Below are 24,208 nucleotides of genomic sequence, written 5' to 3'. Positions count from 1 at the left end.
CCTGTTATGTTTCTATAGTCAGTCCTCTACCTCTAATGGTCCTGTTATGTTTATAGTCAGTCCTCTACCTCTAATGGTCCTGTTATGTTTCTATAGTCAGTCCTCTACCTCTAATGGTCCTGTTATGTTTCTATACTCTAGTCAGTCCTCTATCCTAATGGTCTGTTAATGGTCCTGTCCTGTTATGTTTCTATATCTTAGTCAGTCCCTCTAATGGTCCTGTTATGTTTCTATAGTCCTCTATCTCTAATGGTCCTGTCAGTCCTCTACCTCTAATGGTCTGTTATGTTTCTATGTTTCTATACTGTTATCTATAGTCAGTCCTCTACCTCTAATGGTCCTGTTATGTTTCTATAGTCAGTCCTATCTACAGCTCTAATGGTCCTGTTATGTTTCTATAGTCAGTCCTCTACCTCTAATGGTCTGTTATGTTTCTATAGTCAGTCCTCTACCTCTAATGGTCCTGTTATGTCCTTCTCGGTCTAAAATGTTGATTGCTGTGTTGTCCCAGAACCTGCTCTCCGACATTAAAAAGAAGGAGTCTGAGTTGAACAACGTATCGAAAAATGCCCAACTTTACCAGCAGGCCGTCAAGGTAGGTGAATGAACACCGATCGGCACATCCACTCTGATTACCTACGGCTCGGAGAAATGTAGACCATTTGATTTAACATGTTCTCTCATTTTTCTTCCTCTTCAATGAATAATTGATTTGACTAATTTGTGTTTTTGCAGGACTATGAGAATGATACTGAGAAGTTCAAGTCTATTCTGGACCTTGAAGACGGGCTGGTCCCAGACCTACAAGAGAAGCAGACTGGAGTCCCCTGCACTCAGGGTCAAGGAAGAGGTAAGGAAGACTGCAGCTGTGGCCCATATGGAACCCATTTACCTATTTAGTGCACTACTTTTGGACTCTGGTCATAAGACCCTGGTCAAAAGTAGTGTACTATGTAGGGAATAGGGTTCATGGGCCCTGGTCAAAAGTAGTGCACTCTATTAGGGAATAGGGTGTATGGGCCCTGGTCAAAAGTAGTGCACTCTATTAGGGAATAGGGTCAAAAGTAGTGCACTATATAGGGAATTGGGTGCATGGGCCCTGGTCAAAAGTAGTGCACTATATAGGGAATAGGGTGCATGGGTCCTGGTCAAAAGTAGTGCACTATATAGGGAATAGAGTACATGGGCCCTGGTCAAAAGTAGTGCACTATATAGGGTGCATGAGCAGTAGTCCACTGATATGGAATACTGTGTAATGTGAGTCAGCCCTTGACTGTAACCTCAATGCCTATTACACGTTGTAATGTGACACCTTTTGATACATATTCAGAAGTCTTTTGTATGACATCTTCTATGGAAACATTCTGAAAATCAAATCTAATCAAATGTTATGTCACATGTGCCAAGTACAACAGGTGTCGACCTTACAGTGAGATGCTGACTTACAAGCCCTTAACCAACAGGTGTCGACCTTACAGTGAGATGCTTACTGACAAGCCCTTAACCAACAGGTGTAGACCTCACAGTGAGATGCTTACTGACAAGCCCTTAACCAACAGGTGTCGACCTTACAGTGAGATGCTTACTGACAAGCCCTTAACCAACAGGTGTCGACCTTACAGTGAGATGCTTACTGACCAGCCCTTAACCAACAGGTGTAGACCTTACAGTGAGATGCTGACTGACCAGCCCTTAACCAACAGGTGTCGACCTTACAGTGAGATGCTGACTGACAAGCCCTTAACCAACAGGTGTCGACCTTACAGTGAGATGCTTACTGACAAGCCCTTAACCAACAGGTGTAGACCTTACAGTGAGATGCTTACTGACCAGCCCTTAACCAACAGGTGTAGACCTTACAGTGAGATGCTTACTGACCAGCCCTTAACCAACAGGTGTCGACCTTACAGTGAGATGCTTACTGACCAGCCCTTAACCAACAGGTGTAGACCTTACAGTGAGATGCTGACTTACAAGCCCTTAACCAACAGGTGTAGAGACCTTACAGTGAGATGCTTACTTACAAGCCCTTAACCAACAGGTGTAGACCTTACAGTGAGATGCTTACCGACAAGCCCTTAACCAACAGGGAGACCTTACAGTGAAATGCTTATTTAAAGCCCTTAACCAACAATGCAGTTAAGAAAAATACGTGTGAAGTAAAAAATAAAGAGTATAATAACTGTAGCAAATGATGCCTCTGGTTTCATACATTTTCATAATTTCCTTGTTGACAGGAATCTGCCATTGAAGCTAAATTCACCGAAGTGAATGCAGTTAACAAGCAAAGGATGGCGAATCTGCAGTTTGCGCAAGGACTAATGAATCAGGTGAGATACTCATAAATGTTCAACAATCAATGTGGCACATCTTTATATAGATCCAAAATAGAATTTAAATGTCACAACATTCTAAATAAACATCATTGCCATTAACTTCTAAAAACAATAACCCCAGCCTCCTCTCCTCTCTCTCTCAGCAATCAGACGTGATCGTCAGCAACAATGTCCAACAAGTCAGATCTGCTGCTCCAGGAGAAGAATCCTGGAGGATCGAGAGTCAACTGAAAGACGAGATTCAGAGGAGGGAGCAGCTGGAGAAGGATCTAGAGAAATCCAGACGGACATCTACATGTTGGAGGGCCAGAAGCCGGAGGACACGGTCGTCAAGAAGGAGATCATCAAGAAGGTTCCGGATCCGACTCTGGTCGACGAGGTCCACAATGTCCGTCAGAAACTGTCAGACGAAACCCGGGTCACCCGGGCCATGGACAACGAGCTGGAGGCGCTGAGGCTGAAGCTGCGCGGCATCGAAACAGAGATCAAAGAAGGAGCACAGCAGTACACCGTGAAGGAGGTGCTGCGTATCGAGAGGGACCGCGGACAGGAGGAGGAGGTGAGGAGGCTCAGGGAGGAGCTGGAAGAACTGAGGAGGAGGAAGACCATCAAGGACAACGAGGTGATCCAGATCACCAAGCAGGTGACGCTCCTGGCACAGCAGAAGTCCAAGGAGCAGGAAGTGATCACAGAGGAGGAGGTGATTAAAGTGCAGAACGACCAACTGGAGAACGAGTACCGCATCCTCTTGGACAGGAAGCAGAAGGAGCAGGAGGGCAGGAAGCAACTGGAGGACGAGCTGCGCTTCCTCCAGGACAAGCTCCGCAGGCTGGAGAAGGAGAAGTCCATGGCCGAGGAGAAGATCTCCATCAAGGAGGTGCTGAAGGTGGAGAAGGATATCGCCTTTGAGAGGGAGGTAGAGAATCTCAGGATGCAACATGAGGATGAGAAGGCCAAGCACCGGTCTTCCCAAAGGGAGCGCGCCGACCTCCAGAGGAAGATCTCCAGCCTAGAGGAGGAAAAGTCAAGGGTCATAGTTCAGGAGAAGGTGAGGGAGATCGTCAGGCCTGACCCCAAGGCTGAGGCTGAAGTGGCCAACCTACGCATGGAACTGGTGGAACACCAGAGGAGGTACAGAGACGCCGACCAGCAGCTAAAGTCCCACCAGGACGAGCTGAAGATGCTGAGGAACAGAGGTCCACAGATCGAGATCAAGGAGATCATCAAGGAAGTCATCAAGTACAAGACGGACCCGCAGACCGAGAGGGAGCTGGAGAAACTCCGCAATGAGATTGTGGACAAGACGTACCAGACGGAGAAGTCAGAGATGGAGATCAGGCAGCTGAGGGACGAGATTCAGAGGTGGAAGGACACCAAGCCACAGGTGCAAATTAAAGAGGTGGTTAACGAGGTGCTGGAGTACAAAGAAAACCCCAAGACCAAGGAGGAGATTGAGATCCTGAAGAGAAGCTGGCGGACGAGCAGAAGAAACGCCTGGACCTGGAGAGGGAGCGATCAGCTAATGAGGAGAAGATCCGGCTAAGGAAGATCGACCTGTCCCAGGTCAGGGAGAAGGTTGTCCAGCAGGAGGTGGTTAAGATGGAGGAGGACCCATTACTGAGGTCAGAGTGCAGCACCTTCACACAGAGCATCAACAATGAACAGAGGCAGAGGGAGACCCTGAAAGAGGAGCTCTTCCAACTTCAGAGGCAGAAGGCCAACCTGGACGCACAGCTGGAGGAGCTGGAGCGAGAACGCCGAGCTCGGCGCGATGCAGAGCTGGAGATCCAGAGGCTGAGGGTCAGGTTGAACGAGATGGAGGTCAGGGACAAGGAGAACAGGAGAGGGTCACAGTGAAACAGATGGTGGTTCTCCAGCAGGACCCCAGCAAGAGAAAGAGCACTCCATCCTCAAGCTGCAGGTGGAGGAGGAGAGACACAAGCGCACCCTGCTGGAGAAGGAGCTGAACGTCCTGCTCGAGCAGCAGGTCACCCTGGAGAGGATGGTGGTGAAGGAGAAGGTTGTGCGCACCGAGACCATCCAGGTAGAGAAAGACCCGGAGGCTGAGCTGGAGATCGAGAAGATGACGAGGACGCTGGAACAGGAGAAGAGGAGGAGGCTCGAGCTGGACCAGGAGCTGGGCAGCCTCAAGTCCCGCCTGTCCGACATGGAGTTCACCAACACCAAGTCGTCCAAGGAGCTGGACTACATCCGTGACGAGAGCAGTCGCCTCCAGCAGGAGAACCAGAGGCTACAGAATGACATCCGCAGGCTGCAGTCCGAGATCCAGATCACCTCCACGGAGACCCGGAGCATCTCCAACTCGGCCCCCATGGAGAGCGGGAAGAACCTAGAGCTGAGGCTGGACTCACTGCAGAGGGAGCTGGCCGAACTGAAGGCCATCACCAGCCAGAAGGATGAGGAGATCGAGAAGCTACAGAAGAGCCTGTCGGCCATCCAGATCAAGAGGGAGCAGAGGGAGAGCCACCTGAGGAGATCCATTGTGGTCATCGACCCCGACTCGGGTAAGGAGATGAGGCCAGAGGAGGCCTACAAACTGGGGCTGATCGACTGGAAGATGTTTGTGAACCTCCAGAGCCAGGAGTGCGACTGGGAGGAGATCAGTGTCAAGGGCCCCAAGGGGGAGTCCTCTGTTCTCCACGACAGGAAGTCTGGGAAGAAGTTCTCCATTGAAGACGCCCTGAGGGCTGGGAACATCACCAACCGCCAGCTGCAGCAGTACCATGACAAGGAGATCACCATCCAGGAGTTTGGAGTCATGGTGTCGGGAAAGACCAAGTGAAAAAGAAACATCTGAACAAAACTACTTTTTTTTAAGTCTATGTTTCTGACGACCATGAGTTTGAAATGGGTGGCGTTTCTTGATTTTGGATTTCACTAGATTTGAATCTTCCAAAATGTTTTAATTCTGATGTACTTGATCTGACATTAAACAATGTTAGTTTTGTATGTATACTTCTCTCTCTCTCTCTCTCTCTCTCTCTCTCTCTCTCTCTCTCTCTCTCTCTCTCTCTCTCTCTCTCTCTCTCTCTCTCTCTCTCTCTCTCTCTCTCTCTCTCTCTCTCTCTCTCTCTCTCTCTCTCTCTCTCTCTGTCTCTCTCTCTCTCTCTCTCTCTCTGTCTCTGTCTCTCTCTCTCTCTGTCTCTCTCTCTCTCTCTCTCTCTCTCTCTCTCTCTCTCTCTCTCTCTCTCTCTCTCTCTCTCTCTCTCTCTCTCTCTCTCTCTCTCTCTCTCTCTCTCTCTCTCTCTCTCTCTCTCTCTGTCTCTCTCTCTCTCTCTCTCTCTCTCTCTCTCTCTCTCTCTCTCTCTCTCTCTCTCTCTCTCTCTCTCTCTCTGTCTCTCTCTCTCTCTCTCTCTCTCTCTCTCTCTCTCTCTCTCTCTCTCTCTCTGTCTCTGTCTCTCTCTGTCTCTCTCTCTCTCTCTGTCTCTCTCTCTCTCTCTCTCTCTCTCTCTCTCTCTCTCTCTCTCTCTACAATGCACTGTTATATTTATTTTCAAACACATAATACACTATAAATACACAAACTGGTGTTCTGGTTTTAAGTGAGGGTTGGTATGGCTGTATTTATAGCCAGTCAAATGTTGTACAAGGGTTTTCTGTCTGTCTGTCCCTGGAATACACTTGTTAAACTACTTACACTGGGTACAGGGCTAGAGTTAGTACTTTAAATATGTTTATTTTGAACGTGGGGTTGAATTTACATACACAAGGATATGAACGGATATTGGTAATATCGGTCTGTGGTATTCTACTGTCAAACGGTCTCTCAGTTGTCCTGTTTTTACACGTCTTACATAAGGAATAAAACAGTCAAAAGATAAAGGGTAAAGTTGTTGTGTGTTTCTTTAAAACGTAGGCCAGTTTTAAACACTATAGATTTACAAAGATATATTGCTTATAGATAAGTAATCCTTAGGCATATGTTCCATACATGAAGCTTGTATTTATTGAAAGAAATATTACTGTGCAGCTTTTCTTGAAAACCACCGTATTCCTGCTAATCTCAAGGACAGATCTGAACCAATCAGTTACAAACAAATTGCTGAAGAGAAGAGGATATGTTTGTACTGGTGAAAGAAAAGTCCTCCCACCAACCAAACCAGCCAAAACCATCCACGGCTTTATCACAGTAGGCTACCGTAGGCTACAATAACATTAGGATGCAGTAGGCTACAATAACATTAGGATGCAGTAGGATACAGTAGACTACAATAACATTAGGATACAGTAGACTACAATAACATTAGGCTGCAATAACATTAGGATACAGTAGGATACAGTAGACTACAATAACATTAGGATGCAGTAGGATACAGTAGACTACAATAACATTAGGATGCAGTAGGATAACAGTAGGATACTAGACTACAATAACATTAGGATGCAGTAGGATACAGTAGACTACAATAACATTAGGATGCAGTAGGATACAGTAGACTACAATAACATTAGGATGCAGTAGGATACAGTAGACTACAATAACATTAGGATACAGTAGACTACAATAACATTAGGCTGCAATAACATTAGGATGCAGTAGGATACAGTAGACTACAATAACATTAGGATGCAGTAGGATACAGTAGACTACAATAACATTAGGATGCAGTAGGATACAGTAGACTACAATAACATTAGGATACTTCCAGTTCTCTGCTGTGTAAAGAATTGCTATTTCTTATGCAAGTGACCAGCCTACTGCTAAATACATGGCTACAACTCACAGTAAAGCCTGTGGGGTCCCCTACAGGATAGCTCCCACATTACACACATAATCTCCCTTTTAGCCGAACACTGTGTGCCCAAAGAGGATTCTACGATGACGGACAGACAACTGAGCCAATGGCGGAAGACTACAGACTACACCCCAGCTGAACCTCCAATCCAAAGATCCGATCTTCCAGGATCAACCTACTTTCTGTTCTGTATAAATTGTGTGTGTAGCGGTTAACTCGCTCTCTTTTTCCTGCTGTTCTGTGCGAGCGAACGGAGAGCCGTAATTACGCTGTACCAGATATCTTTACTCTGAATAAACTGTCGCTTGTAGTACAATTTTACCACCTTGTCTGAATCGATCCTTAACCGGCTCACCCTTCTACATATCCTATTATCAACAGCTGCCAATGACTGGAACGAATTGCGAAAATCACTGAAGCTGGAGTCTTATATCTCCCACTCTAACTTTAAGCATCAGCTGTCAGAGCAGCTTGCCGATCACTGTACCCGTACACAGCCCATCTGTAAACAGCACACCCAACTACCTCATCCCCATATTGTTACTTACCCTCTTGCTCTTTTGCACCCCAGTATCTCTACTGGCACATCATCATCTGCACATCTATCACTCCAGTATTAATGCTAAATTGTAATTATTTTGCCTCTATGGCCTATTTATTGCCTCACCTCCCTACTCTTCTACATTTGCAATACACTTTGGTTTTTGTGTATGTGGTAACTACGGGATTTGGGCAGACAGTATGAAGATTGGCTAAAAGTGAAATCCCAGATAACGCGTTTAGGCGATGTCATGGCAACGTTGGCTAGCAAAGCTCATGCGTAGAAACACGTCATCGGGAATAGCGTTCGTCTTGCGCCGAACTGCGCATGTGCATGCAGTCAAAGGAACTCCTTCGATATAAAGTCGTTTTTCAGAAAAATGAAAAACGTGTCAGTTTGTCACTTTCACGAGGTTGGAGTAATATCATGTTCAACTACTGAAGACGTCGGCTCCAATCTAGGTTGTGCCTTTAGATGTTGAGAACATTAACAACTAAGGACGAATTTTTCACTTCTCTCATTGACTTGTTGTACCCCAAACCCCGACCTGGTATGTTTGTTCGTTTTCGTTAGCGTTCCCGGAAGTCTCGCGATACTGTACCTCTGGATGTAGAAGCTCTGTGGTTTTGGGGTGGGTGTGTCCTTTCGCGGTGTTTCAGTGCGACGTTTCAGTAAAGTTCTAAGATGGCGACGGTGCATCTGAGAATCGGGGACCTAGTTTGGTGAGAAATGCATTTTTTTTAACTTACTTTAATCGTCTTATTCCATTCGAATTTCATCGTTTACATTGAATCCGTGTCGGGTCAACTCAAATCGCGTTTTTTTCGTTACATTTGATCAGGTAGATGTGACAAAATATTCGTTTTTACTAACGGTAGTTGTCGATTGAACTCAAAACAAATACGTTACTGCCTGTTTAGCCCGAGTCAGCATAGCCATTAGCTAGCCAGTAAACTACTTAGCTTTGCCGCACCCAGAGAAGTGAAACCGGACGCAACTGTATGTAAATATTGCTCAATCCATATTCTAGCTGTTTTTATAGTTTAGCTATCTCTACATGTTTACTGATGACATCTGAAAAGTGTGTACTGTGATGTTTGAGAAACAACATCCATTCTTAAATTAGCCAGTTTAGCTAGCTAACTAGATATTAATCTGGGGACTGTGCCACCCGGGACATCTTGTTCGAAGCCAATGTTTACTGCGACGACGAATACAAGGGGTCGTGGGATTTATATTCGGAACATCTAAACGTTATCTCGATAATGCAACGTTTAAGCATCAATCAAATGGCAATGTTTTTGTTTTAGGGGAAAGCTCGGGCGCTATCCTCCGTGGCCAGGCAAGGTAAGATCTGTCGAATTCAAGCTAGCGACATCTGAACACCATGGTCGTTTTGACTAAGAATGGTATTGTATGCTAAACTGACTAGCTACACGTAAGTGATATTGTGATTAACTTTCTTTGTCTTTCCAGGTCGTCAGTCCTCCAAAGGACCTGAAAAAGCCAAGAGGGAAAAAAATGCCATTTTGTCAAATTCTTTGGAACTGAAGACCAGTAAGTTAACAAACCTACTACATCACTTATCACTAATATCCATATCTAGCTTGCTTCCATCACTTATCCAGTTGTGTGTGTGTGTGTGTGCAGTGCCTGGATAAAGGTGGAGCAGCTGAAGCCATACCACCCCCACAAAGAGGAGATGATCAAGATCAACAAGGGCAAACGTTTCCAACAGGCTGTGGATGCAGTGGAAGACTTCCTGAAGAAGAAAGAGAAACAGGGGGGGAAAGAACAGGTGAGGTAGTTGTACCCCCCCCCCCCCCCAGACAGGCAGAAAGAACAGGTGAGGTAGTTGTACCCCCCCCCAGACAGGCAGAAAGGAGCCAGAAAAGTCATTTCTAGATCGATTTCTTCCGTTTCATACCTAGTGAACATGACTGTTAGTCCAAAAGCCACGGGTAAAGAACAGGTGAGGGTATAATGTTGTAGTCAACAGGTAGTCACCTGGATAATCCAGACACACTTTAGTCATTTAGCAGACACTCTTATCCAGAGCAACTAGGGTTAAGTGCCTTGCTCAAGGGCACATTGACAGTTATTTTTCACCTATTAGGCCCTGGGATTCGAACCAGTGACCTTTTTGTTACTGGCCCAACGCTCTTAACCGCTAGGCTACCTGCCTCTTTCCGTAACCTCCCTCCCTCAACGTGACATGTCTCTACTTGTGTTGCTGGATTGCTAGCTTTTCTGTGATGCAGCAGGAAAGACCGTTTCAGGAGGGCGGTTACGTGAGTTTTGAGGCAGACGTCCAGGGTTCTCGTCTCGGTGGAAGCTGGAGGAAGTGGTATGGGTTCTAGTCTCGGTGGAAGCTGGAGGAAGTGGTATGGGTTCTAGTCTCGGGGGAAGCTGGAGGAAGTGTTATGGGTTCTAGTCTCGGGGGAAGCTGGAGGAAGTGTTATGGGTTCTAGTCTCGGTGGAAGCTGGAGGAAGTGGTATGGGTTCTAGTCTCGGTGGAAGCTGGAGGAAGTGGTATGGGTTCTAGTCTCGGTGGAAGCTGGAGGAAGTGGTATGGGTTCTCGTCTCGGCGGAAGCTGGAGGAAGTGGTATGGGTTCTAGTCTCGGTGGAAGCGGGAGGAAGTGGTATGGGTTCTAGTCTCGGTGGAAGCTGGAGGAAGTGGTATGGCTAAGCAAGTGATGTGATGTCTGTTACATTGCCACCAGATAGATGGGATTTGTCCAACCATCAAAAAATTGTTCATCTAAATTAGTTCAACAACAGTTTGACTATGTCACTGTAATACTGAAGTGGAGAAGTAGGAAACCCATAATGCCGTGTCTATACATTCATAGGTTAGTTAGACCAGGGCTTTCCAACCCTGTTCCTGGAGAGCTACCCTCCTGTAGGTTTACACTCTAACCCGAATCTAGCACATCTGATACTAATAATTAGGTATAACCAGGTTAGTTACAACTGAGGTTGGAGTGAAAGGGGTTAATGTGTGGCTCTGTTATTCCCACAGAGCTCTGAGGGGAAAGGGGTTAATGTATAGCTCTGTTATTCCCACAGAGCTCTGAGGGGAAAGGGGTTCATGTATGGCTCTGTTATTCCGACAGAGCTCTGAGGGGAAAGGGGTACATGTATGGCTCTGAGGGGAAAGGGTTCATGTATGGCTCTGTTATTCCCACAGAGCTCTGAGGGGAAAGGGGTTAATGTATGGCTCTGTTATTCCCACAGAGCTCTGAGGGGAAAGGGGTTAATGTATGGCTCTGTTATTACCACAGAGCTCTGAGGGGAAAGGGGTTAATGTATGGCTCTGAGGGGAAAGGGGTTAATGTATGGCTCTGAGGGGAAAGGGGTTAATGTATGGCTCTGAGGGGAAAGGGGTTAATGTATGGCTCTGAGGGGAAAGGGTTAATGTATGGCTCTGTTATTCCCACAGAGCTCTGAGGGGAAAGGGGTTAATGTATGGCTCTGAGGGGAAAGGGTTAATGTATGGCTCTGTTATTCCCACAGAGCTCTGAGGGGAAAGGGTTAATGTATGGCTCTGAGGGGAAAGGGTTAATGGGCTCTGAGGGGAAAGGGTTAATGTATGGCTCTGAGGGAAAGGGTTAATGTATGGCTCTGAGGGGAAAGGGTTAATGTATGGCTCTGAGGGGAAAGGGTTAATGTATGGCTCTGTTATTCCCACAGAGCTCTGAGGGGTTAAAGGGTTAATGTATGGCTCTGTTATTCCCACAGAGCTCTGAGGGAAAGGGTTAATGTATGGCTCTGAGGGGAAAGGGTTAATGTATGGCTCTGAGGGGAAAGGGTTAATGTATGGCTCTGAGGGGAAAGGGTTAATGTATGGCTCTGAGGGGAAAGGGTTAATGTATGGCTCTGTTATTCCCACAGAGCTCTGAGGGGAAAGGGTTAATGTATGGCTCTGAGGGAAAGGGTTAATGTATGGCTCTGAGGGAAAGGGTTAATGTATGGCTCTGAGGGGAAAGGGTTAATGTATGGCTCTGTTATTCCCACAGAGCTCTGAGAAAGGGTTAATGTATGGCTCTGAGGGAAAGGGTTAATGTATGGCTCTGTTATTCCCACAGAGCTCTGAGGGAAAAGGGTTAATGTATGGCTCTGAGGGAAAGGGTTAATGTATGGCTCTGAGGGGAAAGGGGCTCTTAATGTATGGCTCTGAGGGAAAGGGTTAATGTATGGCTCTGTTATTCCCACAGAGCTCTGAGGGGAAAGGGGTTAATGTATGGCTCTGAGGGGAAAGGGTTAATGTATGGCTCTGAGGGGAAAGGGTTAATGTATGGCTCTGTTATTCCCACAGAGCTCTGAGGGGAAAGGGTTAATGTATGGCTCTGAGGGGAAAGGGTTAATGTATGGCTCTGAGGGGAAAGGGTTAATGTATGGCTCTGAGGGGAAAGGGTTAATGTATGGCTCTGAGGGGAAAGGGTTAATGTATGGCTCTGAGGGGAAAGGGTTAATGTATGGCTCTGAGGGGAAAGGGGTTAATGTATGGCTCTGTTATTCCCACAGAGCTCTGAGGGGAAAGGGTTAATGTATGGCTCTGTTATTCCCACAGAGCTCTGAGGGGAAAGGAGACTCTAAAGGAAAGAAAACACCAACTAAACCTCTGAAGATCCTAGAGGAAGATGACGAAGACCTCAGTGCCCTGAAAGACCCCTCTGAGAAGGTTAGTAGTGGACACTCAGAAGTGCACCTAGTGTGGTGGACACTCAGACATACAGAAGCTGATATAATTTAAAAAGGGCCAATTGTCCAACACCTGCTGTGGTATCAGGTTACAGCTAGGTGTTGGTCCCACTCCCCTTTCAGCATCCTCAGATTGGCATGAACTCACACAGAGACCACTGAAGATCTCACTGATATACATCCCTAGTAGGTTCTCCAGTCTATCTCTACAGGGTGACTGGCTGTACCCACAGCCAGGTAAATACATCAGACATCTCACTAGATATAGGCTCTCTGATCAGCCCTACTGGGTTCTCCAGTCTGACTGTGAACCCACATTCTCTCTCTCTCTTTATCTCCCTGGTAAATGTATAGACTGTCTAGTCTACAAAGTGACTGACATCTCGCTCCCTGGTAGATGTATAGACTGTCTAGTCTACAAAGTGACTATCTAGTCAACTCCACACCCCAATAGGTGAAGTCTATCTACCGTGGTGACTGAACCCACAGAGTAGTATGTGTCTCCCTGGAAGCCCTGAGTGACGTCTCACTACACACCAGGGGACTGTTTCCCAGACACTGGTGAAGCTTAATCATGGACAGAAAAAAACATTTTCAATGTAGATTCTCTGTTGAGCTTGGTTTGTAGTCCAGCACTAGACTAAACCCTGAGTCTCGGAAACCACCTCTACATCTATAAGTTACTGTAGTCAACCCCACTCCACATTATCATAGTGTATCTAGTCTTTAACGTGACTCCAGGGGTAATGTCTCTCCCTGTCAGACCTGACACCCCACTCCACATTATCATAGTGTATCTAGTCTTTAACGTGACTCCGGGGGTAATGTATCTACCTGACAGACCTGACACCCCACTCCACATTATCATAGTGTATCTAGTCTTTAAACTGACTCCAGGGGTAATGTCTCTCCCTGTCAGACCTGACACCCCACTCCACATTATCATAGTGTATCTAGTCTTTAAACTGACTCCAGGGGTAATGTATCTACCTGACAGACCTGACACCCCACTCCACATTATCATAGTGTATCTAGTCTTTAAACTGACTCCAGGGGTAATGTATCTACCTGACAGACCTGACACCCCACTCCACATTATCATAGTGTATCTAGTCTTTAACGTGACTCCAGGGGTAATGTATCTACCTGACAGACCTGACACCCCACTCCACATTATCATAGTGTATCTAGTCTTTAAACTGACTCCAGGGGTAATGTCTCTCCTTGACAGGCCTGACACTCCACATTATCATAGTGTATCTAGTCTTTAACGTGACTCAAAGGGTAATGTATCTACCTGACACTCCACATGAGATGTATTGGACAGTTATTCTAGTTTATCTAGTGTCAACACAGTGACTGTAGTCAACGTCACACCTGTCTAGATGTAAAGGTAATCTAGTCTAAAGTGTGACTGAGTGAAGTAATGTCTCCCTGAAGACCAGCCTTACACTCCACGTCTATCGTTGCTTCTATAGATGAACCACCAGGGTAATGTCTCCCTGAAGACCAGCCTTACACTGCACATCTATCGTTGCTTCTATAGATGAACTGCCAGAGTAATGTCTCCCTGAAGACCAGCCTTACACTGCACGTCTATCGTTGCTTCCATAGATGAACTACCAGGGAGTAGAGTCAATCTGATCCACACCACTCCCCAGTATTAGGCATGTAGTGTCTGTCGTCTTTAAAGTGACTACCAGGGAGTAGAGTCAATCTGATCCACCCCACTCCCCAGTATTAGGCATGTAGTGTCTGTCGTCTTTCAAGTGACTACCAGGGTAATGTGTGTCTCTCTCCCCGAAGGACCTAACTGACTCTGACCCAGAGCCGTCCAGTGTTGAGCGACTAGGGGGCCTGGGAACTACTGGACCTGTCTCAGGATTCAAATGGGAGAGCAGTGTAGGTGGAACCCGTCTCACAGCCCGCCTGCCTTAACTTCCCCCTTCTCTTCCACTCCCTTTGCCTTCGCACGCTACAGAACGCAGGGGTTACTGACCGACCACTGGACCTGGGGAGGTAGAGGGTGCAGGGGTTACTGACCGACCACTGGACCTGGGGAGGTAGAGGGTGCAGGGGTTACTGACCGACCACTGGACCTGGGGAGGTAGAGGTGCAGGGGTTACTGACCGACCACTGGACCTGGGGAGGTAGAGGGTGCAGGGGTTACTGACCGACCACTGGACCTGGGGAGGTAGAGGGTGCAGGGGTTACTGACCGACCACTGGACCTGGGGAGGTAGAGGGTGCAGGGGTTACTGACCGGCCACTGGACCTGGGGAGGTAGAGGGTGCAGGGGTTACTGACCGACCACTGGACCTGGGGAGGTAGAGGGTGCAGGGGTTACTGACCGACCACTGGACCTGGGGAGGTAGAGGGTGCAGGGGTTACTGACCGACCACTGGACCTGGGGAGGTAGAGGGTGCAGGGGTTACTGACCGACCACTGGACCTGGGGAGGTAGAGGGTGCAGGGGTTACTGACCGGCCACTGGACCTGGGGAGGTAGAGGGTGCAGGGGTTACTGACCGGCCACTGGACCTGGGGAGGTAGAGGTGCAGGGGTTACTGACCGGCCACTGGACCTGGGGAGGTAGAGGGTGCAGGGGTTACTGACCGACCACTGGACCTGGGGAGGTAGAGGGTGCAGGGGTTACTGACCGACCACTGGACCTGGGGAGGTAGAGGGTGCAGGGGTTACTGACCGGCCACTGGACCTGGGGAGGTAGAGGGTGCAGGGGTTACTGACCGACCACTGGACCTGGGGAGGTAGAGGGTGCAGGGGTTACTGACCGACCACTGGACCTGGGGAGGTAGAGGGTGCAGGGGTTACTGACCGACCACTGGACCTGGGGAGGTAGAGGGTGCAGGGGTTACTGACCGACCACTGGACCTGGGGAGGTAGAGGGTGCAGGGGTTACTGACCGACCACTGGACCTGGGGAGGTAGAGGGTGCAGGGGTTACTGACCGACCACTGGACCTGGGGAGGTAGAGGGTGCAGGGGTTACCGACCACTGACCTGGGGAGGTAGACCACTGGACCTGGGGAGGTAGAGGGTGCAGGGGTTTGACTGACCGACCACTGGACCTGGGGAGGTAGAGGGTGCAGGGTTACTGAACCACTGGACCTGGGGAGGTAGAGGGTGCAGGGGTTACTGTAGTGCTGACCGCCACTGGACCTGGGGAGGTAGAGGGTGCAGGGGTTACTGACTGGACCTGGGGAGGTGAGGGTGCAGGGGTTACTGACCGGACCACTGGACCTGGGGAGGTAGAGGGTGCAGGGGTTACTGACCACCACTGGACCTGGGGAGGTAGAGGGTGCAGGGTTATGACCGACCACTGGACCTGGGGAGGTAGGGGTGCAGGGGTTACTGACCGAGGACCTGGGGTTGGTGACCACTGGAAGAGGGTGCAGGGGTTACTGACCGACCACTGGACCTGGGGAGGTAGAGGGTGCAGGGGGTACTGACCGACCACTGGACCTGGGGAGGCTGAGAGGGAGGACAGGGGTTACTGACCACCACTGGACCTGGGGAGGTAGAGGGTGCAGGGTTACTGACCGACCACTGGACCTGGGGAGGTAGAGGGAGCAGGGGTTACTGACCACCACTGGACCTGGGGAGGTAGAGGTTTACTGACCGACCACTGGACCTGGGGAGGTAGAGGGTGCAGGGGTTACTGACCGACCACTGGACCTGGGGGAGGTAGGGGTGCAGGGGTTACTGACCGACCACTGGACCTGGGGAGGGAGGGTGCAGGGGTTACTGACCACCACTGGACCTGGGGAGGTAGAGGGTGCAGGGGTTACTGACCGACCACTGGACCTGGGGAGGTAGAGGGGAGCCCAGGGGTTGGTGACCGTGGTACTGGACCTGGGGAGGTAGGGGTGCAGGGGTTACTGACCGACCACTGGACCTGGGGAGGTAGATGGGTGGGAGTCCAGGGGTTACTGACCGACCACTGGACCTGGGGAGGTAGAGGGTGCAGGGGTTACTGACCGACCACTGGACCTGGGGAGGTAGAGGGTGCAGGGGTTACTGACCGACCACTGGACCTGGGGAGGTGTGGGAGAGGCTGAGTGGGAGCAGGGGTTACTGACCACCTGGGGAGGTGAGAGGGTGCAGGGGTTACTGACCGACCACTGGACCTGGGGAGGTAGAGGGTGCAGGGGTTGACTGGACCTGGGGAGGTAGAGGGTGCAGGGGTTAGGACCGGCCACTGGACCACTGGGAGGTGGAGGGTGCAGGGGTTACTGACCGGCCACTGGACCTGGGGAGGTAGAGGGTGCAGGGGTTACTGACCGGCCACTGGACCTGGGGAGGTAGAGGGGAGCAGGGGTTACTGACCACTGTGGTACTGGACCTGGGGAGGTAGGGGGTGCAGGGGTTACTGACCGGACACTGGACCACCTGGGGAGGTAGAGGGAGGACCAGGGGTTACTGACCGGCCACTGGAGGGGAGGTAGAGGGTGCAGGGGTTACTGACCGACCACTGGACCTGGGGAGGTAGAGGGTGCAGGGGTTACTGACCACCACTGGACCTGGGGAGGTAGAGGGTGCAGGGGTTACTGACCGACCACTGGACCTGGGGAGGTAGAGGGTGCAGGGTTTCCTCACAGTCCGCCTGCCTTTTAGTCCAGGACTAGACTTAGTCTATGTTGGGGGAACCCCCCCCCAGTAAAGTGGTTTGACTTGATGTTTACCAGGGTTTGCTTAGAAGCACATACAAATTGGTCCTTTCTAATCCAGTTGTAGTGCTGAGCTGGAACAAAAGCCTGTACCCTCTGGTTACTCATCCAGGACCAGGGGTTGGTGACCACTGTGGTAGAGAGATGCTGAGTGGGAGGACCAGGGGTTGGTGACCACTGTGGTAGAGAGATGCTGAGTGGGAGTCCCAGGGGTTGGTGACCACTGTGGTAGAGAGATGCTGAGTGGGAGTCCCAGGGGTTGGTGACCACTGTGGTAGAGAGATGCTGAGTGGGAGGACCAGGGGTTGGTGACCACTGTGGTAGAGAGATGCTGAGTGGGAGTCCCAGGACCAGTGGTTGGTGACCACTGTGGTAGAGAGATGCTGAGTGGGAGGACCAGGGGTTGGTGACCACTGTGGTAGAGAGATGCTGAGTGAGAGTCCCAGGACCAGGGGTTGGTGACCACTGTGGTAGAGATGCTGAGTGGGAGTCCCAGGTCCAGGGGTTGGTGACCACTGTGGTAGAGAGATGCTGAGTGGGAGTCCCAGGACCAGGGGTTGGTGACCACTGGTAGAGAGATGCTGAGTGGGAGTCCCAGGGGTTGGTGACCACTGTGGTAGAGAGATGCTGAGTGGGAGGACCAGGGGTTGGTGACCACTGTGGTAGAGAGATGCTGAGTGGGAGTCCCAGGACCAGGGGTTGGTGACCACTGTGGTAGAGAGATGCTGAGTGGGAGTCCCAGGGGTTGGTGACCACTGTGGTAGAGAGATGCTGAGTGGGAGGACCAGGGGTTGGTGACCACTGTGGTAGAGAGATGCTGAGTGGGAGGACCAGGGGTTGGTGACCACTGTGGTAGAGAGATGCTGAGTGGGAGTCCCAGGACCAGGGGTTGGTGACCACTGTGGTAGAGAGATGCTGAGTGGGAGTCCCAGGACCAGGGGTTGGTGACCACTGTGGTAGAGAGATGCTGAGTGGGAGTCCCAGGGGTTGGTGACCACTGTGGTAGAGAGATGCTGAGTGGGAGGACCAGGGGTTGGTGACCACTGTGGTAGAGAGATGCTGAGTGGGAGGACCAGGGGTTGGTGACCACTGTGGTAGAGAGATGCTGAGTGGGAGGACCAGGGGTTGGTGACCACTGTGGTAGAGAGATGCTGAGTGGGAGTCCCAGGGGTTGGTGACCACTGTGGTAGAGAGATGCTGAGTGGGAGGACCAGGACCAGGGGTTGGTGACCACTGTGGTAGAGAGATGCTGAGTGGGAGGACCAGGGGTTGGTGACCACTGTGGTAGAGAGATGCTGAGTGGGAGGACCAGGGGTTGGTGACCACTGTGGTAGAGAGATGCTGAGTGGGAGTCCCAGGACCAGGGGTTGGTGACCACTGTGGTAGAGAGATGCTGAGTGGGAGTCCCAGAGGTTGGTGACCACTGTGGTAGAGAGATGCTGAGTGGGAGTCCCAGGGGTTGGTGACCACTGTGGTAGAGAGATGCTGAGTGGGAGGACCAGGGGTTGGTGACCACTGTGGTAGAGAGATGCTGAGTGGGAGTCCCAGGACCAGGGGTTGGTGACCACTGTGGTAGAGAGATGCTGAGTGGGAGGACCAGGGGTTGGTGTCCACTGTGGTAGAGAGATGCTGAGTGGGAGGACCAGGGGTTGGTGTCCAATGTGGTAGAGAGATGCTGAGTGGGAGGACCAGGGGTTGGTGTCCAATGTGGTAGAGAGATGCTGAGTGGGAGGACCAGGGGTTGGTGTCCACTGTGGTAGAGAGATGCTGAGTGGGAGGACCAGGGGTTGGTGACCACTGTGGTAGAGAGATGCTGAGTGGGAGGACCAGGGGTTGGTGACCACTGTGGTAGAGAGATGCTGAGTGGGAGGACCAGGGGTTGGTGTCCACTGTGGTAGAGAGATGCTGAGTGGGAGGACCAGGGGTTGGTGACCACTGTGGTAGAGAGATGCTGAGTGGGAGGACCAGGGGTTGGTGACCACTGTGGTAGAGAGATGCTGAGTGGGAGGACCAGGGGTTGGTGACCACTGTGGTAGAGAGATGCTGAGTGGGAGTCCCAGGACCAGGGGTTGGTGACCACTGTGGTAGAGAGATGCTGAGTGGGAGTCCCAGAGGTTGGTGACCACTGTGGTAGAGAGATGCTGAGTGGGAGGACCAGGGGTTGGTGTCCACTGTGGTAGAGAGATGCTGAGTGGGAGTCCCAGGACCAGGGGTTGGTGACCACTGTGGTAGAGAGATGCTGAGTGGGAGGACCAGGGGTTGGTGACCACTGTGGTAGAGAGATGCTGAGTGGGAGGACCAGGGGTTGGTGACCACTGTGGTAGAGAGATGCTGAGTGGGAGGACCAGGGGTTGGTGTCCACTGTGGTAGAGAGATGCTGAGTGGGAGGACCAGGGGTTGGTGACCACTGTGGTAGAGAGATGCTGAGTGGGAGGACCAGGGGTTGGTGACCACTGTGGTAGAGAGATGCTGAGTGGGAGGACCAGGGGTTGGTGACCACTGTGGTAGAGAGATGCTGAGTGGGAGGACCAGGGGTTGGTGACCACTGTGGTAGAGAGATGCTGAGTGGGAGTCCCAGGACCAGGGGTTGGTGACCACTGTGGTAGAGAGATGCTGAGTGGGAGTCCCAGGACCAGGGGTTGGTGACCACTGTGGTAGAGAGATGCTGAGTGGGAGTCCCAGGGGTTGGTGACCACTGTGGTAGAGAGATGCTGAGTGGGAGTCCCAGGGGTTGGTGACCACTGTGGTAGAGAGATGCTGAGTGGGAGGACCAGGGGTTGGTGACCACTGTGGTAGAGAGATGCTGAGTGGGAGGACCAGGGGTTGGTGACCACTGTGGTAGAGAGATGCTGAGTGGGAGTCCCAGGACCAGGGGTTGGTGACCACTGTGGTAGAGAGATGCTGAGTGGGAGTCCCAGGGTTGGTGACCACTGTGGTAGAGAGATGCTGAGTGGGAGTCCCAGGGGTTGGTGACCACTGTGGTAGAGAGATGCTGAGTGGGAGGACCAGGGGTTGGTGACCACTGTGGTAGAGAGATGCTGAGTGGGAGTCCCAGGACCAGGGGTTGGTGTCCACTGTGGTAGAGAGATGCTGAGTGGGAGTCCCAGGGGTTGGTGTCCAATGTGGTAGAGAGATGCTGAGTGGGAGGACCAGGGGTTGGTGACCACTGTGGTAGAGAGATGCTGAGTGGGAGGACCAGGGGTTGGTGACCACTGTGGTAGAGAGATGCTGAGTGGGAGGACCAGGGGTTGGTGACCACTGTGGTAGAGAGATGCTGAGTGGGAGGACCAGGGGTTGGTGTCCACTGTGGTAGAGAGATGCTGAGTGGGAGGACCAGGGGTTGGTGTCCAATGTGGTAGAGAGATGCTGAGTGGGAGGACCAGGGGTTGGTGTCCAATGTGGTAGAGAGATGCTGAGTGGGAGGACCAGGGGTTGGTGACCACTGTGGTAGAGAGATGCTGAGTGGGAGGACCAGGGGTTGGTGACCACTGTGGTAGAGAGATGCTGAGTGGGAGGACCAGGGGTTGGTGACCACTGTGGTAGAGAGATGCTGAGTGGGAGGACCAGGGGTTGGTGACCACTGTGGTAGAGAGATGCTGAGTGGGAGGACCAGGGGTTGGTGACCACTGTGGTAGAGAGATGCTGAGTGGGAGGACCAGGGGTTGGTGACCACTGTGGTAGAGAGATGCTGAGTGGGAGGACCAGGGGTTGGTGACCACTGTGGTAGAGAGATGCTGAGTGGGAGGACCAGGGGTTGGTGACCACTGTGGTAGAGAGATGCTGAGTGGGAGTCCCAGGACCAGGGGTTGGTGACCACTGTGGTAGAGAGATGCTGAGTGGGAGTCCCAGGACCAGGGGTTGGTGACCACTGTGGTAGAGAGATGCTGAGTGGGAGTCCCAGGGGTTGGTGACCACTGTGGTAGAGAGATGCTGAGTGGGAGTCCCAGGGGTTGGTGACCACTGTGGTAGAGAGATGCTGAGTGGGAGGACCAGGGGTTGGTGACCACTGTGGTAGAGAGATGCTGAGTGGGAGTCCCAGGACCAGGGGTTGGTGACCACTGTGGTAGAGAGATGCTGAGTGGGAGTCCCAGGACCAGGGGTTGGTGACCACTGTGGTAGAGAGATGCTGAGTGGGAGTCCCAGGGGTTGGTGACCACTGTGGTAGAGAGATGCTGAGTGGGAGTCCCAGGGGTTGGTGACCACTGTGGTAGAGAGATGCTGAGTGGGAGGACCAGGGGTTGGTGACCACTGTGGTAGAGAGATGCTGAGTGGGAGTCCCAGGACCAGGGGTTGGTGTCCACTGTGGTAGAGAGATGCTGAGTGGGAGTCCCAGGGGTTGGTGTCCAATGTGGTAGAGAGATGCTGAGTGGGAGGACCAGGGGTTGGTGACCACTGTGGTAGAGAGATGCTGAGTGGGAGGACCAGGGGTTGGTGACCACTGTGGTAGAGAGATGCTGAGTGGGAGGACCAGGGGTTGGTGACCACTGTGGTAGAGAGATGCTGAGTGGGAGGACCAGGGGTTGGTGTCCACTGTGGTAGAGAGATGCTGAGTGGGAGGACCAGGGGTTGGTGTCCACTGTGGTAGAGAGATGCTGAGTGGGAGGACCAGGGGTTGGTGTCCAATGTGGTAGAGAGATGCTGAGTGGGAGGACCAGGGGTTGGTGTCCAATGTGGTAGAGAGATGCTGAGTGGGAGGACCAGGGGTTGGTGTCCAATGTGGTAGAGAGATGCTGAGTGGGAGTCCCAGGTCCAGGGGTTGGTGACCACTGTGGTAGAGAGATGCTGAGTGGGAGTCCCAGGACCAGGGGTTGGTGACCACTGTGGTAGAGAGATGCTGAGTGGGAGTCCCAGGACCAGGGGTTGGTGACCACTGTGGTAGAGAGATGCTGAGTGGGAGGACCAGGGGTTGGTGACCACTGTGGTAGAGAGATGCTGAGTGGGAGGACCAGGGGTTGGTGACCACTGTGGTAGAGAGATGCTGAGTGGGAGGACCAGGGGTTGGTGACCACTGTGGTAGAGAGATGCTGAGTGGGAGGACCAGGGGTTGGTGACCACTGTGGTAGAGAGATGCTGAGTGGGAGGACCAGGGGTTGGTGACCACTGTGGTAGAGAGATGCTGAGTGGGAGGACCAGGGGTTGGTGACCACTGTGGTAGAGAGATGCTGAGTGGGAGTCCCAGGACCAGGGGTTGGTGACCACTGTGGTAGAGAGATGCTGAGTGGGAGTCCCAGGGGTTGGTGTCCAATGTGGTAGAGAGATGCTGAGTGGGAGGACCAGGGGTTGGTGTCCAATGTGGTAGAGAGATGCTGAGTGGGAGGACCAGGGGTTGGTGTCCAATGTGGTAGAGAGATGCTGAGTGGGAGTCCCAGGGGTTGGTGTCCAATGTGGTAGAGAGATGCTGAGTGGGAGGACCAGGGGTTGGTGACCACTGTGGTAGAGAGATGCTGAGTGGGAGGACCAGGGGTTGGTGACCACTGTGGTAGAGAGATGCTGAGTCCCAGGACCAGGGGTTGGTGACCACTGTGGTAGAGAGATGCTGAGTGGGAGTCCCAGGACCAGGGGTTGGTGACCACTGTGGTAGAGAGATGCTGAGTGGGAGTCCCAGGGGTTGGTGACCACTGTGTTAGAGAGATGCTGAGTGGGAGGACCAGGGGTTGGTGACCACTGTGGTAGAGAGATGCTGAGTGGGAGTCCCAGGACCAGGGGTTGGTGACCACTGTGGTAGAGAGATGCTGAGTGGGAGGACCAGGGGTTGGTGACCACTGTGGTAGAGAGATGCTGAGTGGGAGGACCAGGGGTTGGTGACCACTGTGGTAGAGAGATGCTGAGTGGGAGGACCAGGGGTTGGTGACCACTGTGGTAGAGAGATGCTGAGTGGGAGTCCCAGGACCAGGGGTTGGTGACCACTGTGGTAGAGAGATGCTGAGTGGGAGTCCCAGGACCAGGGGTTGGTGACCACTGTGGTAGAGAGATGCTGAGTGGGAGGACCAGGGGTTGGTGACCACTGTGGTAGAGAGATGCTGAGTGGGAGGACCAGGGGTTGGTGACCACTGTGGTAGAGAGATGCTGAGTGGGAGGACCAGGGGTTGGTGACCACTGTGGTAGAGAGATGCTGAGTGGGAGGACCAGGGGTTGGTGACCACTGTGGTAGAGAGATGCTGAGTGGGAGGACCAGGGGTTGGTGTCCAATGTGGTAGAGAGATGCTGAGTGGGAGGACCAGGGGTTGGTGACCACTGTGGTAGAGAGATGCTGAGTGGGAGTCCCAGGACCAGGGGTTGGTGACCACTGTGGTAGAGAGATGCTGAGTGGGAGTCCCAGGGGTTGGTGTCCAATGTGGTAGAGAGATGCTGAGTGGGAGGACCAGGGGTTGGTGACCACTGTGGTAGAGATGCTGAGTGGGAGGACCAGGGGTTGGTGTCCAATGTGGTAGAGAGATGCTGAGTGGGAGTCCCAGGGGTTGGTGTCCAATGTGGTAGAGAGATGCTGAGTGGGAGGACCAGGGGTTGGTGACCACTGTGGTAGAGAGATGCTGAGTGGGAGGACCAGGGGTTGGTGACCACTGTGGTAGAGAGATGCTGAGTGGGAGGACCAGGGGTTGGTGACCACTGTGGTAGAGAGATGCTGAGTGGGAGTCCCAGGACCAGGGGTTGGTGACCACTGTGGTAGAGAGATGGTGAGTGGGAGTCCCAGGGGTTGGTGACCACTGTGTTAGAGAGATGCTGAGTGGGAGGACCAGGGGTTGGTGACCACTGTGGTAGAGAGATGCTGAGTGGGAGTCCCAGGACCAGGGGTTGGTGACCACTGTGGTAGAGAGATGCTGAGTGGGAGGACCAGGGGTTGGTGTCCACTGTGGTAGAGAGATGCTGAGTGGGAGGACCAGGGGTTGGTGACCACTGTGGTAGAGAGATGCTGAGTGGGAGGACCAGGGGTTGGTGACCACTGTGGTAGAGAGATGCTGAGTGGGAGTCCCAGGACCAGGGGTTGGTGTCCACTGTGGTAGAGAGATGCTGAGTGGGAGTCCCAGGACCAGGGGTTGGTGACCACTGTGGTAGAGAGATGCTGAGTGGGAGGACCAGGGGTTGGTGACCACTGTGGTAGAGAGATGCTGAGTGGGAGTCCCAGGGGTTGGTGTCCACTGTGGTAGAGAGATGCTGAGTGGGAGGACCAGGGGTTGGTGACCACTGT

At 52.0% G+C, this 24,208-nt stretch overlaps 2 pseudogenes; both read left to right on the top strand.

Moving 5' to 3' along the window:
- Nucleotides 1–480: 480 nt before the first annotated feature.
- Nucleotides 481–5,277, top strand: LOC124020575 (annotated as a pseudogene).
- Nucleotides 5,278–8,303: 3,026 nt separating this feature from the next.
- LOC124020582 overlaps nucleotides 8,304–24,208 on the top strand; it is a 32,743-nt pseudogene continuing 16,838 nt past the window's right edge.

Source organism: Oncorhynchus gorbuscha, unplaced genomic scaffold (genome assembly GCF_021184085.1).
Source record: "Oncorhynchus gorbuscha isolate QuinsamMale2020 ecotype Even-year unplaced genomic scaffold, OgorEven_v1.0 Un_scaffold_859, whole genome shotgun sequence".
Classification (NCBI taxonomy): Eukaryota; Metazoa; Chordata; class Actinopteri; order Salmoniformes; family Salmonidae; genus Oncorhynchus; species Oncorhynchus gorbuscha.
The sequence above is the reverse complement of the archived record's forward strand: the minus strand, read 5'-3'. Positions and strand labels throughout refer to the sequence as shown.